Source organism: Anomaloglossus baeobatrachus, chromosome 5 (assembly GCF_048569485.1).
Source record: "Anomaloglossus baeobatrachus isolate aAnoBae1 chromosome 5, aAnoBae1.hap1, whole genome shotgun sequence".
NCBI lineage: Eukaryota > Metazoa > Chordata > Amphibia > Anura > Aromobatidae > Anomaloglossus > Anomaloglossus baeobatrachus.
This window is the reverse complement of record NC_134357.1, coordinates 462,561,218-462,577,696: the sequence shown is the minus strand read 5'-3', so window position 1 is coordinate 462,577,696 and position 16,479 is coordinate 462,561,218.

Genomic DNA, 16,479 nt, shown 5'->3' with positions numbered 1-16,479 from the left:
TATCAATAAGTATTGATAATGTGATATGTTCCTGTATAATGTATCTGTATTACAATAAGATGAAATAAGGTAACATGCATAGTGTATAATGTAGAAATGTATAATGAAGCAGTGGTGTAACTAGATATGGATGGGTCCCAGTGCAAAATTTGGACCTGGGCCCGCTCCAGCGCCCCTCACATGTTGGTCAGATTTATGGGAGCATGTAGCATTCTAAATCCTATAAAAACATACAAGTTGCCCTCCCCCCAATTATGTAGCAGTGTCCCCCATCCTGTTCTATTGTAACCCATCCTGGGCTCCTTCCTGGTAAATATGTCCCACAACCTGGTATATATGTCCCTCATCCTGGTATCTATGCCCCACATCCTGGGAAATATGTCCCCATCTTGGTATACAGTGGTACCTTGCTTAACGAGTAACCCACTTAAAGAGAATTTCGCTTAACAAGCAAAGCTTTCTGTAAATTTGTAACCCGGTTTACGAGAAAGCTTTGCTGTACAAGCAAAATACTCACCGCACACACTTCCGGTTCCGTACATCCACTGCGCTCTGACCCGCACTTGCAGTCCACACAAACACACACAAGCACGCACAAACACACACAAACAAACACGCACGCACATACATACAGTATTATGCTCATCTAAACTTCCGTTCAATCGCCGGCCTCATGGTTCTTGTAGTCCGCCGGCTCATTGCAACGTGCTTGCAACGTCCTCGCGGCGAACTACAAGAACCAGGAGGCCGGCGATGGATCGGAAGGTAAGGTGAGCATAATATGTGTACCTTCAGTTCCATCGCCGGCCTCCTGGGTCCTGTAGTTCGCCGCTCCACTCCAGGCTGTGCATCGGCAACCATAGCGACGAAGCAGGAAGTTCCCCTGTCACTCGCTACTCAAAGGCAGCGCGCTGGCCAATCAGAGGCAAGCTGCTCCTGCCTTTGACGTCAGCGCTCTGGCAGCGGACGTTCCTCCCTCATCGTTATGGTAACCCGATACACAGCCCGTACCGGAGCACAGCAAGTCCCAGGAGACCGGCGATGGAACGTAAGGTAAGGTGAGCATAATGTGTGCGTGCTTGTGTGTTTGTGTGTGTTTGTGTGTGTTTGTGTGAGTTTGTGTGAGTTTGTGCGAATTTGTACGTGTTTGGACGTGTTTTTGCATGTGTGGAATGACACAATAGGGGACCTGAATGGGAAATTTAACAAGTTGTGGAACGAATTGTCTGCATTGCAATGATTTCCTATAGGAAATCTTGCTTTGCTGAACGAGTAACTTGGTTAACAAGCACACTCCCAGAACGGATTGTTCTCGTTAACCAACATTCCACTTTATATGCCCCCATCCTGGGAAATATGTCTCCATCCTGGTATATAATATGACTCCATCCAGGTCCCATTTTGGTATATATGTTCCCATCCTGGGCCCCATCCTGGTTAATATGTCCCCATCCTGGTATATATGCCTTCCATCCTGGTAAATATGTCCCCATTCTGGGCTCCTCCTGGTATATATATCCCCATCCTGGTTTATATGTCCCATACTGTTGAATATGTCCCCTTCCTGGTATATATGTCCCCATCCTTGGCCGCATATGATATATTTGGCCCCATCTTGGTGAATATCTTCTCTCCTTGGTATACATGTCCCTATCCTGGGTCACTAATGATATATTTGGCCCCATCCTGGTGAATACCTCCACTTTCTGGCATATATGTTCCTATCTTCGTCACTATGTCTCTCTCCTGGGTCCCTCCTTGTATATATGGCCCCATCCTGGTGAACATGTCCCGTTCCTGGTATATATGCCGCTATCCTGGTAAATATGTCCCCTTCCTGGTATATATGGTGGTTAGTACTGCAGTCTTGCAGCGCTGGGGTCCTGTGTTGAAATCCCACCAAGGACACCATCTGCAAGGAGTTTGGATGTTCTCCCCGTGTTTGCGTGGGTTTCCTCCATGTACTCCGGTTTCCTCCCACACTCCAAAAACATACTGATAGGGACTTTAGATTGTGAGCCCCAATGGGGACAGTGTTTGCCTTTTTATGTAAAGCGCTGTGGAATTAATAGCGCTATATAAATGAATAAATATTATTATTATATTTTAATATGTCTCTGTTCTATCTCTAACACAAGAAAATAAACAAAACTGGATGTGTAGCCGCTGTAGGGTAGTGGACCCACTCTGCTGTACTGCTGTGTTGGACTGGGTTGCACTGGGACTTTTGGGACCAGGATACTGGAGGCAACTCTGTGAATGTCTGACAAATGTCTGATATAATCTGTGGTGAAACTGTAACATACTGGAAGTGTTATGCCTACCATTTCCTCTGTAATTTTGTACTTAATGAGCTGATGAAACTGTCTATTAAAGAACTGTTGATTAAAAAGTATGGTTGGTCTCTCGAATTGTCTGTTGCTCCTGGTAAGCCAAGAACAGCAGCAGCATGTGGCCTGTACCTCCACACAGCGAACACTACTGAAGTCCACACACCCAGACAGGATCTTTTATGTAGAGTACTGGGGTGTTTAAAGTAAATCCCTTGCCACAACTACTGCCCTGTGCACCCTTACAGTGTGACCCTAGCCTTGTAGTAAGAGAGTCCAATATTCCAGGAATTATCACATGGATTAGGACCGGATTAGACTAAGGCAGGCTTTATACGTTGCGACATCGCTAGCAATTGCTAGTGTGACGACCTGGACTAGCCAGGTAGTCACAGACATAACACCATACACACCCCCTCGACAGAAGGCAACAGTCCAAACCGTGAGGATATACAGCCACCGCCATAGGCTAGAGATCCAAGGGCCAGCGCCTACGGGCAAAACGGGCTCCTTCGGTACCTATACGCCGGGGAGCGGGCTACCCCCGTCACCAGCAGCGGTGGTGCCTATAATCACCACGACCCGTGGGTGGCGTCACGAACTATCTCCCAAAACAAACCACCCCCTTTTCACTCGTGGGCGAGGAGCGCTGCCGTGGCAAGTGCGTCCCCTCCGCCCTCTACAACTTGGCGTCACGAACAGGATAGAACCGATCTACCTACCGGTAGAAGTACGCCTTGCAGTCCCTGCCGGCAGCGTCCGGCCGAAAAATTTGAAGTGCCACCATCTTTGGCGCGAAGATTTCCCGCTCGAGCGTCTTCCCCGAGCAGGGAAGGCGCGAAAGTGAAGCCCCGCCCCCAAAGAGGAGGTTCTAGAAAGAACCAAGGGGGGGCGGGTGAAGGCCTGCCTCATGTAACCAAGGACATAAAGAGCAGGGACGCCAGGACCCTGAAACATATCCGGTTCCTGGAAGCACCAGCGCTAACATGTCCGTCCCGTCCGGCAAAGCTGAGATCCCGGAGCCCACGCCAGGAACAGCGGCGTGGGTGGAGGCCCGGACCGCGCAAATGTGGTGTCACCTGCAGGCCCAGGTCCGATTCCTAATGGAGCGGTGGGTGGCCGAAATAGAGGAGGTAGCGGCGGCCATGCGGAGACGCGAGGTGGAGACAGTGCTGGAGGAGCGGGTAAGTGACCCACGCCCCTGTGTCCTTGAAGGACCGGTCGCTGCAGCTGAGGGGCCCGGTCTGTGCCCGTTCACCTTGCTGCCTTCCCCGCCATCCGCATCGGCTGTTGCGGCCACGCCACTAGGCCCGCTGCCCCCGACACCGATAGCGGAGTTCAGCCCGTCCGCCCTGGAGGACCAGCCTATAGGCGTTGCTCGTGAATAGCCCGCACCCCTCCCGCTGCCATGGAAGATCCCACGGGAGGTGCCCGTTTGCGAAGGGAAGCCGTCGGCCCTGGAAGTGGGCGCACCTGAGACAGTCCCCGCTCCGGCAGTCCGTCCGGCTACAGAAAGGTGGGAGCCATGAACCGGAAGGCCCAGCAGGTGGGGCCTGCTGTCCCTAGATCCCACGCCTCGGCTGAGGCTGCGCTGGGTCGCCGCTGCAAGGCAGCATCCCAGGCCGCGACACCGCAGAACCGCCCAAAGAGGAAACCGGTAATGGCCGGTGCGGGGGAAGTCCAGCGGGGCCCGACCTGCGCGCAGGGGCATGCAGACGCCCCTTACTGGGACAGAGAGCCGAACCAGCTGGGCCGTCAAATTGCCGCCAGAGAGCAGCAGAGGGCTGAAGTGCTGGCACGCGTTATAAAAGAGAAAGACAATCTCCGCAATGCCACCTTCCGGGTGCGGGGCCCGTGTACGAAGGGCAGGTCAGGCGGGTTGACCCTCAGCGGGGATATGGCTTCGTTGCTTCGTTTACGAACCAGGCCTGGGGGCCGAGATATTTGTGGCTCACCGGGATGTAAATTCCCATCTGCCAACGGGCCACCCGGGTCGTGACCTGCAACCGGGCGACCTGGTGACCTACACCCGACATTGCGGGGAGAGGGGCTGGTTTGCCCTAGATGTGAAGAAGAGGGGAGGCCGCGGTGTCCAGATGTGGTCCCAGTCCCCTCCCCCACCGTGCCATCCGGATGTCGAGTTGGAGGAGGCGTATGAGGAAGGCGACCTCAAATAAAGGCAGCGGTCCACCGTTGCAACCCAGTTGTCCCCGTTGGGACCCTCAGTACTTTGTTCCTGTTTCTAAATAGCTGAATGAATGAACACCAATCATCCGAGTTTGTCACCTGATTGTCGACAAGTTGATTATACCGGCCGTTGCCAACAAGTTGTCCCAGTAGGGACTTTGTATGTTTTCCGCTAGCCCTTTAAGAGACAAGGCTGAGAACATGCAGGCCAACCACGAACTTGTGGCCTTGTAAATCAGTTGTGGGCTGTTTTCCGTTACCGCCTCCGGAGAGGCAGATTGGAGGAAGGACCCGCAGCAGAGCAGGCTGGGGTCCGGCCACCACCAGGACTGGTGGCCATCCTCCTGGGGTCAGGGGTCCCCCTGGACGTGGGGTCCCCTGAAGTGACAGCCGGGTGCGAGACACCGTACCCGTTCCCGCTTGGGTGACCTGGAACCGAGTGCTTCCGGACTGGGGAAGAGGGGTGCTGCCCATTTCTTAGGGGCAGCATCAAGGTTTAGGTTGCTTGGGTGGGGAAGCAGATGAACATGACCCCGTCCGTTATTATTAAAAGTGTTTTTACATATGTTTTGAAACGTTAAAGTGCCATGCCTCCCGTAAGGGAAGAACTAAAAATATGCTTGTGTTAAATGTTTTCCATGTTAATTTATCTTTTTCAGAAAAATAAAACTGGTGATGGATGGGCAGCCAGCGGACGGTCTGCATTTCACCAAGGGGAAATGTGACGCCCTGGACTAGCCAGGTTGTCACAGACATAACACCATACACACCCCCTCTCCTGGATAGTCACACCAGTCAGAATAAAAAACCCTTGTTGCCTCCCTCCAGGGTCTGATGTCCACACCAGGTGGGGCGGAGCCAGGCGGTTGGCCCCACCCACCAAGGAGTTCACTGGTCTGGAGGCGGGAAAAGAGACAGATTCAGTTTGGAGTTGAAAGTGAGAGGTCAGAAACTGTCGGTGTCTGGGTAGGGGCCCAGACACAAACAGCAAGGTTGGCAGACGGTGGTGGCCTTCTGCAGGAGTTAGTGGATCTCTGCGGAACCGTAGGACCGCCGGTACCGAATCGGGGAGCGGAGTTAAGCTAAGCACACAGGCAGGGCCATCGGACCCCGACTAGGCTTGGAGCCGCCGACAACAGTCAAATCCGAGTGTGACCGGAACCCAAGGGGTTTCCTAACAACCAAGACCTGACAGAAGGCAACAGTCCACACCGTGAGGATATACAGCCACCGCCATAGGCTAGAGATCCAAGGGTCAGCGCCTGCGGGCAAAACGGGTTCCTTCGGTACCTATACGCCGGGGAGGTGGGCAACCACAGGAGTCAGAACATTCTAACAAGGTGCAGGGAAAGACAGCCACCATCACACTGTCCGGGGAGAGCACAAACACTGCAGCCGGCTGCGGGACCCGTCCATCCAGTCCTTTGGTTTACCAGAGACTCTGTGCATCTGTGTCTGAGTGAGTACAACAGTGCCATCCGGCACCGCGCCGCGCTGCCCCTGCAACCCTGCACCCCAGCCATCCAGCCTCCTCGTTACACCACCGGGCCCCGGGATCACCAACCCCTACCCACGGAGGGGACAACATCCTAGCTGCTCCCTACCATCTCTCCCTGGATCCCCGTCACCAGCAGCGGTGGTGCCTATAATCACCACGACCCGTGGGTGGCGTCACGAACTATCTCCCAAAACAAACCACCCCCTTTTCACTCATGGGCGAGGAGTGCTGCTCGAGTCCCCGGGTCCGGCCCACCGCTCGACCAACCGAGCAGCATCAGCAGCCGCGGACCCGAGCGTGGCGAGCGCATCCCCTCCGCCCGCGACACTAGCGATGTCGAGCGCGATAGCACCCGCCCTCGTCGTACATGTGATATCTGGTGCTTGCTGCCGTAGCGAACATTATCACTACGGCAGCTTCACACGCACATACCTGGTCGCGACGTCTCTGTGACCGCCGAACAATCCCTCCTTCAAGAGAGAGGTGCGTTCGACGTCACAACAACGTCACCGCGACGTCACTAAGCGGCCAGCCAATAGAAGCCGAGGGGCGGAGATGAGCGGGACATAACATCCCGCCCACCTTCTCCCTTCCGCATTGCCGGTGGACGCAGGTAAGGAGATGTTTTTCGTTCCTGCGGTTTCACACACAGCGATGTGTGGTGCTGCAGGAACGACAAACAACATCGTATCTGCAGCAGTAATGACATTATGGAAATGAATGACGTGACACAGATCAGCGATTTTTTTACGCTTTTGCGCTCGTTCATCGTCACACCTAGGATTTACACATTGCGATGTCGCTACCAGCGCCGGATGTGCGTCACTAACGACGTGACCCCGACGATTTATCGGTAGCGATGTCGCAACGTGTAAAGCCCGCCTAAGGCTCACCTCACATCAGCGGTATTTTGCCACAAAACCGGATCCGTCATAAATGCATTTTAGTTCCATTCATTTCCAATAGAATCGCGGCAAGATGCAGTCACATGTGGTTGCGTGCGTCATACACAACCACATGTGACCACATCTTGCCGCAATTCCATTGGAAATGAATGGAACTGAAACACATTTGTGACGGATCTGGTTTTGCAGCAAAATACCGCTGATGTGAGGTGAGCCTAAAGGCAGCTTTACACGCAACGACATCGCTAACGCGATGTCGTTGGGGTCACGGAATTCGTGACGCACATCCGGCCGCGTTAGCGATGTCGTTGCGTGTAAAACGCACGAACGACCGTTAAGAAGTAATTTTATTTACCTTATCGTTGATCGTTGACATGCTCTCCAGTTCCCAAATATCGTTGCTGTTGCAGGACGCAGGTTGTTCGTCGTACCTGCGGCTGCACACTTCGCTATGTTTGACACCGCAGGAACGAGGAACAACCTTGTACCTGCGGCCGCCCGCAATGAGGAAGGAAGGAGGTGGGCGGAATGTTTGTTCCGCTCATCTCCGCCCCTTCGCTTCTATTGGGCGGCCACTTAGTGACGTCGCTGTGACGCCGAACGAACCGCCCCCTTAGAAAGGAGGCGGTTTGCCAGCAACAGCGACGTCGCTATGCAGGTAAGTATGTGTGATGGGTGTAAGCGAGGTTGTGCGCCACGGGCAGCGTTTTTCCCGTGACACACAACCGACGGGGGCGGGTACGCACGCTAGCGATATCGATAGCGATATCGCTGCATGTAAACCGGCATTTAGCCATTTTTTATGGAGCAGGTACAGAACAACAACTCCTAAAGGCTCAATTTTGTGGGACCAATGCACGTTATAGATTTTTATTTCCGAATTCATTGGCAAAGCTAAGGACAGAACTGGCTGGATAGGAAGGTAATAATTCCAAGTGTAGAAATTCCAAGTAAAAAATTCCAATATGACACAGCTATGTAACTCCTCTTTTCTTATGTCCCTGCAGCTCAAGGTAAGAACTCAGGATTTTACGCAATGAACTTTTGTTCCCATAAGCCTGGATCTGTCACGGCATGTTGGGAGTTGTAGTTTCACAGAACCTGCGGACCCAAGACTGGTATAGACAATGGAATATAAATATAAGACTTTTTATATCTGCAATATTATTTTATTCCAAATGTATCAACAAAAATGGAACCTTGAAATCACATTGTATTTTTCACTCTTAGCCCAAAAATTCTGTTTTAATAGGTCCATTTCCATCTCGCTAATGATTTCACGCCAAGGCTTTGACAAATTATTTACAGAATTTAATAATTGCAGCTTTTCTCAGAAGTGACAAGAAAACAATTGCTGCACTAAACTCCTCGGTGAGAATGGAGGAGAGCAGGCTGACATTAAAAATAGACTGTCCAATTAAAGGTTGGGCAATTAATTAAGTGCACATTCTGTAAATCTGGACCAAGGAGAATATTCATCAAAGCTGTGAATTATGACCTATCTTGTCCAAAAGCCAAATACATTTAACATAGAAAAATGAAAATTGATGACAACATTACCCAAGTAAAGTGCACATGGAGCAGGAATACGACAGGTGGATTTTGATTCAGTGGGATAAGGTTCACCCTCAATCATATGTGATTCATCTTCTCGTTCACTTTCTTTAAGTTATTGTATTCTAGCCCTTAAGTGCCAGAAGAGCCGTCAGAGACCCTCCAACAGCTAACATTGTGTCCTGAGATCTTTGGGAATTTTTGCATATCGGTATCCCGTAGTTTGGAGGGCATACTATGCAACCACATGTGGCATAAATGGTCCTTCAGATTTAATTTGCTACCCTAACCCTATAGTTTGGCCAAGAATCATATGTGCCCCGCAAACAACCCCATAATGCTCGCATGCTCTAATGTCCAGTGTCTGTCCAGGAGCAAGTAAAACTCTTAGGAACCGATACAAATAATATGGGTAAAAGATGGTCTTACTTGGGATATTCTTCTCCCTCTACCACATGTAAACTTACACAATAACCCTGATATCCTCAGGCCACATAACCTTAATAAAAATGAACAGAATTAATAGGTGCAATGATCGCACTGGCCTTCACTGCTACTTGTGGTAGAGTAAGGGCTCGCCACCACCGTATTTTCGGCCCAAGTGCGATCCAACATTGAATCACACTCGGACCAATGTTATTCTAACAGGCCTTGCACAAGTCTAATTTTTTCCTCGGATCAAATGGGTCCATGAAGAAAATCGCAGCATGTTCCCATCCAGATATATGAATTTTAGTACTATAAATGCCACGATACAGCTGGGGGTTCCTATTACAGATTCTAAATTGGGGTCCTGGAGCTTCAAGTTATGTCTTTTGATAGGTTCTTAATATTTGTACCACCCGGTTCTGGAGTATATGATACCAACATAATTAAATGGAATCTGTCAGGTCCAATATGCACCCAGAACGACGAGCAGTCCCTGCCTAGCCATCCCTGTACCTGTAGCATAGACAAAGAGATCTTTAGAAAAAATATTTCTAAAGATCCTTTATAAAATGTTAATGAGGCCAGGTACTAGTCGCAAGGGTGTTACTTCCCTTGGCTAGTTGTCCCCCTTAGCATGTAATCATGCCCCTGTGGGCGTGCTAACATGCTAAGGCTGCTTTCACACTGCTTTTTTTTTTTTAACATGCGTCATGAACATTTTTTTAATGCAAAAACGGATCCAGTGCAAATGCATTTTTATTTTAATGCATTTGCAATGGACTCGCGTCAACATGCTTTCACATGCGTTTGCGTGCGTTATAGTAAGGATCCAGCGACTTGGTTTTTTAACTTTTTTCAAAAACGCTACTTGTAGCGTTTTTGAGCTGCGTCCAAATACTGTTTTTCACTGGATCCTGACTATACTGCACGCAAAAGCATGTGAATGCTGGCATGCTGATAGACAGGATCCTGCTTGCTCTACTGAGCATGCCCAGAAACCAGCCTGGCGTGATCAGTCTCTCTCTCCCCCTCCCTCTCTCCCCCTCCCTCTCTCTCCTCTCTATCTCCCCCGCCTGAGAGCGGCGGACGCTCGTAACCAAGGTAAATATCGGGTAACCAAGCAAAGCGCTTCGCTTAGTTACCCGATGTTTACCTTGGTTACGTGTGCAGGGAGCAGGCAGCCCGGCTCCTAGCAGCTACGGACGCTCGTAACAAAGGTAAATATCGGGTATCCAAGCAAAGCACTTCGCTTAGTTACCCAATGTTTACCTTGGTTACCAGCGTCTGCAGCTGTCAGATGCCGGCTCCCAGTCTATCACGTTCAGTTCCCTCCACTCCCGATCACATGACTTCAATGCCCGCCCATAAACTTCAAGTGGCAGGATCCTGCAAAATAACACATGCGTTTGCATGCGTTTTTCTTTGTACAAACAGGATCCACTTTTACAGCAAAAAAACGTTCATGCCGCATGTTAAAAAAGGGTAGTGTGAAAGCAGCCTAAAGAATGCACAGCGTCAGAGGCATGGTCTCTCTCACCTCAGCATCCACCGCTGGTTTTTGACTCAGTGCGCATGATTAGAATGTCCCTGGACTTCCGGTCATGCACACTACACCAGTTGAAAGCCAGGACGCGTACACCTGGCTTTATAGTCGCATGACTGGAAGTCTGGGACTTTTGATCATGCACACTGAACCAAAATCCAGCGTCAGGCGCGGTGGCAGCAGAGAGCGGTGAGATCAACCATGCCTCTGATGCTGCACATTCATTAGTATGTTGGCACGCCCACAAGGGTGTGCTTACATGCTAAGGGGGCTGACTAGCCAATGGAAGTAATGCCCCTGTGACTAGTCCCTGGCTTCATTAGCATATTATAAAGGATCTGTAGAAATACTTTTTCTAAAGATCTCTTTATGTATGCTACTAGATACAGGGATGGTTAGGCAGGGATTAGTAATATGCACCCAGAACTGCTTGTGGTTCTGCATCCATATTGCACCTGACAGGTTCACTTTAAGGAAATATTGAGCTAGAATGGCTGTGCCCAACAACTGCCCAGATTATGAGAAGTTTGTGAAGCAGAGAGAACAGAGGACTGACAAGACAATTGTTGTGACTGCTGGAAGCTCAGGCTGTTACGTTCATATTAAAATATAATGGGCCCATTAAAGTAAAAACACTGTTAAACTTGATTGAATAAATTAGTTAATTAACCATAACATCTAATGCAGTCCTCCGGGGCACATTGCCATTCTTCAAGATGCAGAGCATTTAAAAAAAACGCCACGCACGCCAGTGCAGCGACCACACATCACGTACGATTAGACTCATCTAACAGGAGACGTATTGCTGCCGCAGACGATGCTCGCAACGAGCTCAGGCTGGCTCTGCTGCTCACCATGTGAATGGATGGAGACTTTGACAAGCAAATGCAAAGCTTGCGCCGTCCTATTGTAATTTGTCAGTGCCACTAAAACAAATCACAAAACATTTTCTGACACTTTCTCTAGTGTCTCCTTGAATTTCCCCTGCCTTGGGGCACTTGGGAGCGGGCTGCCCTTTTCTTCTTCATTATCAGGGCATTTCATGGTGATTGCAGTGACATGCATACCAAATGGCATCATTCATGTGAAACTTAACTCGCTGAGCTCTTAGTAAAGACAGCCAGACATCTCTAGAATTAAAGTGTCTTGTAACTGGGTAGATGGGTTCAGTCAACTCAAACATTGCATTGGTTATTTGCTGTAGCATTTGGAGAATATCATTTACAGCAATGCATGCAGAAGTCAGCTGAAATATCCCCCTGCTGTCTGTATTGAGGCCTGCTGGTGCTGCTCACCTACAATCAACCATGACACCTCTAGCTCATGCAGATCTCTATATCTCCACCTGTAGGGGAGTAAATAGTAGCACATGGTTGATCAGAGAGATCACTACTCCGAGGGATCGTCTACACAAATCCATGTAGGATGTTCTACCTGTTTATATTTTTGCACCATTATTATTTAGATTATTTATGGACCAGTTCATATGGTTAAAGGGGTATTCCCATCGCCAAGATCCTATCCCAATATATTGTGAAGTATAATATTAGCAAATACCTCCAATTAGAAATGTAGTAGAGTTCTCCTGATTAGTTATGTCACTTACCTAATGTGCAGGGCATTAGTAGCTTAGGTATCCATGGTTATGACCACTCTGTGACACACTCTGTGATCGCTCTGTGACACACCAAGTGATGGCTACTTAAGCTATGAATGCCCTGCAGATGAGATAAGTGTGGTGCCCCTGTGGCTTCAAGTGACACAGGGTACTGCACCTCACCCGAGGTGCAGTATTAATCTCGGATTCGGAGGAGGTCGTCACCGGTAAACAACCCACAATACACTCAACCAACACATAACACGGGAGCTCTTCTACTAGGACTGGGCTAGGGTAGTTGCTGGGGTGGCTATCATGAGGTATAGGACCTCTTGCTCACTAGTTCAAGAACCCGGGAGGCGGTACACCAACAGGGGTAGTTAGGAGCCATCACACTCAGTAGTCAGTCATCTCCGGGCGCAGCAAGCGCCAGGTCGCACTCAGGAGGAGATAAGCAGAGACACGGACAGTTCGGGGCCTGTGGTCTGGAGCTGGAAGCTCGATCCGGGTTCTTAGGAAAGAAGGGGGATCCCAGGGTTCGCGGGAAGTGCAGAAGGCACCCGTGACCCGTTCCACGGCCCAGGAGCTGGGGTGGAGGGAAACCGCCGAAAGGTAACGCACAGAAGATAACACCAGCCTTGACCTCCAAAGTATCCGGGATCGGCTGAAGCCCATCACAGTGTAGCTTGGTGCTCCAACGGCGGTGTGCTTCCAGTGAGTAAAGAGCTTAAACTGCACCCTCTGTGTCATCCCGTTTCTGCCGGCACTCTCAACATCGTGCCCTTGTGCCACAGGCGACTACCACTCCTATCATCCTCCCTGGGGCTAAGCTCTACCTGTGGAGAGCTGCAACACCCGAGCTGCATTACCATCTGCCCCAGGAGAGAGAGACCCTTCCGCCGCGGCGGCTCCCATTATAGCCGCAAACCGTAGGTGGCGTCATGAATAATTACCCCCATCGTCTCCATCCCCAGATTTATTGACACCGCCGGGGTCACGAAACCGGGCAAGGCCACCGCGGCGACCCAGAAGAAGCACTGCGGCCCGGTGACGAGTAACCCCAGACCCCGTGGGCATGTCATAAGCAACACAACTAATCAAGAAAACTATATTACATTTCTAATTGGAGGTATTTGCTAGTATTATTATTACATCTGCTACATACTCGTATTGGGATAGGATCTTGGAGGTGGGAATACTCCTTTAAGTCTTGATTGAATGAATTGTTTGTATAGTATAAATGTCTAGATTTTAAAGTTACCTTCAGCTTTATTAAAAAAAAATTAAATCTCGAGAAGGTTGCATCAATTGAGTTTCATAAGCTGGAAATTCTTACTATTGCTAGACTTTGTTTCAGCTTGAAGATCTTCAGAGCTCCAAGCTAAGGATGATAATCTAACATTAGAGTGGAGCATGACCGTATTGCACTTTTAGTCCTGTTATACCTTCCAACTTTATTTGAAAAGTCCTTAAGAGCGGCATGCAAGCCACGTGGGAACAATGTACCCCCCCAACAACCCAACCATGCCTTCTTCCACTTTTACCATGACTTATTTTCTGCCCCCCTTAGACATGCGATTCGATGTCGCGGCTCTGGGATTGTGCAGATGGCCGTATTTTTGATCTCCCATCAGTCAAAAAATCTCCCGTATTTTTGATCTCCCATGTGCAGATGGCCGTATTTTTTTGATCTTCCTTCAGTCAAAAAATCGAATCACACTCGGACCAATGTTATTCAATGAGGCATAACACATGTCCAATTTTTTTCCTTGGACCGAGTGGCACGAGGAAAACAAATTGCAGCATGTACAATTTGTCTTCAATACTCGGATGGCTTGGCTAATTCAAATCTATGGGTCTTTGAAAAAAATTGTACAGCACTTGGATGACATCTGACTGTAGTCTGATTTTTACAGACTGACAGAATGGAGATAGAGAACCTTTTTTTCTTGCTCTCCACCTCGAGAAAAATGGATTCTGCGAAGTTCACATTTTGATCTGTCTGATTAGTATAATTGGACCATTTTTCTCAGATGGACCAGAATTACCCCAGCATTAAACACAAGACACCTTCATTTTGGAGGTTTTGGTAGCATTTTTATGTGTGGCCATGAGTTTTGACAACTCTTCAAAAAGCTTGTAGGTCTCCTCTATATCTAAGAGTCTTCTTAAAGGTATGCTCACACGAGCGTATGAATTGGATGAGTACAATGCGCAAAAATTTCGCATTGCACTTGGACCAATGTTATTCAATGAGGGAAAGCAGATGCTCAGGTTTTTTTTCATCCAGATTCTGTTGCAGTATAATGCGATTATCAGCGAGAGCCAGGTCACTCACACCCATACAAGTCTATGGGTGCGAGTGATACATCGGACTGCACTCAGAAGATATCCGACTGCAGTGCGCAGTGCGATAATCAAATCAGCTGACAATGTAGGAGATAGGGAAATTAATCCCTTCCTCTCCTCCGCAGCTGTGATCAGATCACGGGATCCGGTCACAGTTGCATGACACTCAACTCACGCTCTCAGCAGAGCAGGAGCCAAGGGTCATTAGAATATCGCATCGGATGCACTCGCATCGGATGCCATACTATAGTGCAGTCATGGCGAACCTTTTACAGGCCGAGTGCCCAAACTGTAGCCCTAAACCCAATTTTTTTTCCAAAGTGCCAACCAATCCTATTATATAAAGAATTGATTTTAATCTTACCTTTGCCGTCTTCTCTTCAGCAGGGGGAATCACGCTCATGCATGATTACCACACATTGAAGCTGAGCCCCTGCCCTTTCCAGACACAGCAGTTGGATTGATCTTTCTGGGAAAAAAATTGCAGCATATTAGACAGAGATTTTAGCATGGAATGCAATCAGATGTCACCCTGTAATCCACATCTACATTTCAAAGTCTGAACATCTTGAAATCCCATAAAGACGAACGAGTGGCTCCCCTCCCCATCATTGTGTAGTTCTGTCCCCCTTCCTCGGCCACTTCCTGGTAAACATGTCCCCCATCCTGATATATATTTCCTACATTCTGGTATATTTGTCCCCATCACGGCCCCATCCTGGTAAATGTCCTCCATCCTGGTAAATGTTACCCATTCTGGCATGTTCCCCCATGCTGGTAAATGTACCCCATCCTGACATATTGCCCATCCTTGTAAATGTTCCCCCATCCCGGCATGTACCCCATTCCTGGTAAATGTTCCCAATCCTGGTTAATTTACCCCATCCAGGTAAATGTACCCCTTCCTGGTAAATGTACCCTATCGTGGCATGTTTCCTCAATCCTGTCATGCATGTTTCCTCCATCCTGGCATGTATGTTTCCTCCATCCTGGCATGCATGTTTCCTCCATCCTGGCATGCATATTTTCCCCATCCTGGCATGCATGTTTCCTCCATCCTGGCATGCATGTTTCCTCCATCCTGGCATGTATGTTTCCTCCATCCTGGCATGTATGTTTCCTCCATCCTGGCATGCATGTTTCCTCCATCCTGGCATGTATATTTTCCCCATCCTGGCATGCATGTGTGGCGCCCCTGAGGCTTCCGTCGCCACAGAGACATTGCACCCCAGTCAGAGGTGTGATGTCCCATCCTGGGTAAGGAAAGGGGTACATGCCAGTTCACAGATAAAACTGCACTACACCCATTGCTAGGCACACACTGGGACCAGGGACAGTGGCAGCAACCCTCCCATGCTGCATGCTGAGAGGGGCCGTAAGACCCATCCCTGCTCCCATAGGGTGGTAGCTTAGCAACCGGGGGGTGGGAAGAGCCAGCCGAGTGTAGAGCAGAGAGGAAGGTCAGAGTTTCAGTTTACCTCAGAGAGTGAGAGAGTGAGGAGACAGCATGTAGCTGTGAAAGAGAAAGGAGCTCTGTGAGTTCAGAGTGTCCGCAACAGAGAAAGAAAGTAACAGAGAAGGAGAGAAACAGAGAGTAGAAGAAGAGCTCTAGTCAGGCAGGAGCTAAAGAAAGAAGAAAGTGACGCTTCCTGGTGAAGACCCTGGGACTCGGAGGGTTCAGGTGACACCAAGCAGGGAACGAAGGGATTCCAGGGCCACAGATAGCTTCAGAGCTGGTGGCCAGTGAAGTCAGCGGAGAAAGGACACAATTAGAGGGGTGCACTGGCATTTACCAACAGATCTACCCGGGATCAGCGGAGGTCCCTGACAGTGGTCCCAGCAGTCCAAAGGCTCCTGCAGGCCTTGACAAGAACTGTGAGTAAAGACCTTGAAACTGCACCCCTGGTGTTGCCTCAGTTATTTCTCTGCATAGACACTAATAAGCACCAACAGTGTCCCTGGGGCACCGCTCCACCTGTGGGGAGCAGTACCACCATTGCTGCCATATCATCACCCCGGAGGCCTCACACAGCAGCGGCGGCTAATAGCCGCAAACCACAGGTGGCGTCACGAAACATAAACTTTAT